General features: G+C 37.8%; 1 long non-coding RNA gene across 1 annotated transcript; it reads left to right on the top strand.

Moving 5' to 3' along the window:
• The first annotated feature begins 2,176 nt into the window (after positions 1-2,176).
• On the top strand, positions 2,177-2,737 carry LOC149194787 (uncharacterized). Its single transcript, XR_016255104.1, has 3 exons — positions 2,177-2,266; positions 2,364-2,498; positions 2,705-2,737. It is a non-coding gene; the product is annotated as an uncharacterized LOC149194787 (long non-coding RNA).
• Positions 2,738-3,311: the final 574 nt, after the last annotated feature.

The raw sequence follows: 3,311 nt of genomic DNA on the forward strand, positions 1-3,311 counted from the left end.
GTCTGGTTTTAATGTTAACATTACTTTGATTGCTATTATCTGCCGGGGTATGCGAAGGTTTCATAAGGTTTCAGGTTACAGATGGCGACACATTCCCACTGCATGTACTGCCCTCGTGTCTGCGATACCAGTTAACATTTCATTCCTGGTCCTCCGTCTGCATCTTCTCTCAATTCGATCAGCGGAGCTACTCTCACATCGACCTTCCTTGGCGGGGTAGCGGAATGACCTCGCATCTGTCGCTTGGTTCAATCAATGACCATTTCTGGAGGAGCCACCCAGCATGTTCGACTACCTTACAACAGGTTTTCCCATTCCTGTATGTTATCCCATTCCTGTATGTTATTTTTGTTGCAGTGAAGGAAAATCCCTCAGACTGCTTTCTTTATAGTTGGTTTCACAAGTCTGATTGACTTCCCGACCCGGAGCTTTCAGTTCCAGTGTCCCTTATTCTGCTCCTCCTCTCCTTTTAATTCGAGCGATTCATATCGGCCGGGTATCAAATAGTTCAACGATATTAACAAGCATAAGCCACCTCTGTAACATGCCCAACAATATGGCTTAGCAAAGGCATTGAAAATGACTTTGTGTACAGGGCTTTAGGTGTGATTATAAGCTAATATAACAGAAGAAATATAAATGAGTGGCTCTACGGGAAAGCTTCGTAGAAAGCCAAGAAATCTGGTATTTTAAGAATTATATTTATCGTTTGCAATTTCTAGGTCTTTTATGCACAACTTACATTCCTCTTGAAGCAACTCCAACCATCCAGAAAAGGTTTTGAGCTCCTCAATCTGATGTTTGCGCCATTTTTGTTGCAATACCTTGGCTTCAGCTTCATTTAACCCTGGAAACTCCCTCACAGAGCACACAGTCTCCAAACTCTTTCATTCTCCTAGATAAATTCGAGCATAGGCAGCTCCCAATTCGCCGACTCTGCACTTTGAAGCTTCACAAATATAGGCCTAGACTGTGCATTACTCTGCAAAATTTCAGGCGACAAACTTGGACAAGCATCAAATAATTCAACGATATTAACAAGCATAAGCCACCTCTGTAACATGCCCAACAATTAAAGTAAGGTCCGAGGCAATTCTTTGACTTAATCCAAATCGGTTTTTTCATGTTCCTGAATTAATACGATGAATTCACAGCTGCAGAGCAGTCTCGATTTGTTAAATTTGTAAAGCTCAATTATGTTATGAACAATAAGTACCTCTGTCGACAAAATAAAAAGACGCAGTTGACGTCCGCCTGTTCAAATCCCCATCGTTCTCCAAACCGTCCAACCTCCGTCCACCGACACTATGAAGATGGAATGAATGGTTAAAGCGTCTTTCGGGGAGGCAGAAATCAAAAGCCGTACAGCAAACGAAGCCTGCCTTTATGCATTACTCTGATGAAGCACTCTCGTGATGAATAGAACCAGGTTTACACCCACCCCAAAGCCTGAAGCAGGAAGCTCGGACGCGTGCCTCCAAGGAAACCGCATGCAAATTGACATGCGACATGTTCTCAGGGAAGGGTGGAACGCGTGGCTTGCATGCAATGTAATCGTGTTGGCATTGAGCTGGTAATGCATTGCGTGCTCAGTTCTTGGTCCACGTGGGCACAATACTTTTTCTTTTATTCCTTAAAAAAAATCATAAAATGACCGTAGCTGTTGAAAAGTTTTTCTCTCTGTTTGTATTCTAACAAACCATCCGAATTATCCGTAGTACATTTTCTGTAGCAGCAAGTGAGCATGAGTAATAATGAATAAGCTAGAATGAACAACTAATAGCATAAAATAACTTTTAGACCTGGATAGACGTTTTTCCATCCCTCTAAATTTCCTGCCATATTTTATTCAATTGCTTTGAATTTGCTGTATCCGTGGGTTAGAATTAGTATTAAATAATCAACGCGAATTGACAGCTATCGGTATAAAAAGAATGTGCAATGAATTCGTATCGAGATACGTGTTCTATTTAACTGAAATTCTTTATATATGTTTTTCTGTTTGCCTTTGTTTTGTGCGCAATAGCTTGGAATGGGTACTAAAGCTTAGACAAGTTTTAACCACTATTGCTTTTATTTCTCAAAATGAAAGCATCATGAAAACTTTTAACAGCGATTAATGTAAGAAGAATGTACAAGCTTTATGAAATTCTTGGGGTTTCATAACATTTGCGAATCCTTTTGTGGAAAATCAATGGCTATGGCTTTGGGGTTTGCAGCAGGTTCTTCTCTGAGCCTCCAGCACAACTCCACACGTTTTCCGAAGGTACGTATGCGGGCAGAATTTTAATCCATGGGATTTCATTTGAGTGAATGCCAGCAATCGTAATAATGGCCATGTTCTTTTGATGCGTTGTTTTCAGATATCAACTAGCAGAAGCAGCAGGGGAAGGTGCCGGGTAGGTTATGTGTCTAAGTATTTTCGATGCTTCGTTGACTTCGTTTCGATCCCTACGTGGATTCTCAATGACTTACACGACCTAGTAGCAATCCTCCATGTCATACCTCTCAATTTAACATGTTCTAATTTTTATCAACATAAAGTTTTGTGTTAGGATTTCGTTCATAAATTACTATAATTAACCCCAACTTTATATTTTGTCTTTTTTACAGATAACATTGCTCCAACCATTGGAAGATATCATGATCACTCAGGCTCAGTGTTTTAAGAATGTACGATAACTTTCTTACATGGTTATGGCAGGGACTAGCTGCCTCGCAGCCCTACTTGTTCTAATAGTTCCTTGTAATCATATTGTTTCTTTTTAGATATACTTATATTGTTTTCTTTGTAAATATACTTATATTGATCTTTCTTTATATATTACATTATTTTGATTTATACGTTACTGGGATATTTCTTTGATTTATATCTTACTCTTTCGATCTATTTGATATTTGTTTTTTTTGTTCGTGGAGTGATTTAACATATTCTAGTTTGAGTTACTCAAACTGAAGATTGTGAACAAATTTATTTATAAAAATAAATATTTACAACTTTAATTTATTAAATTATGGGACCTCTTTTCTAACCTCAATTTGTAATTTTTCGAGTGTAATTTTTCTAAAATTGGGCAGAGATTTATTAAAATCACAAATTTGATGGGCAACCCCTGCAGAATCTAAGTTTCGTAGAGGTTTTTGAGGGTCCTCAATCCATATATACAGCTAAATAAAACAAATCAAGATTTCATCTCAAATTTTTCCGTCATATTCCTAAAGTTCAAAAAATCGCACTAAACACAATCCAGAAACAATTTACAATTTACCTTATTTGATTGAAGAATACTGAATTTATTTTAATTTTAAAT

Source organism: Pinus tabuliformis, chromosome 2_2 (assembly GCF_031772625.1).
Source record: "Pinus tabuliformis cultivar Carrire ecotype Pingquan chromosome 2_2, CPIR1, whole genome shotgun sequence".
Lineage (NCBI taxonomy): Eukaryota > Viridiplantae > Streptophyta > Pinopsida > Pinales > Pinaceae > Pinus > Pinus tabuliformis.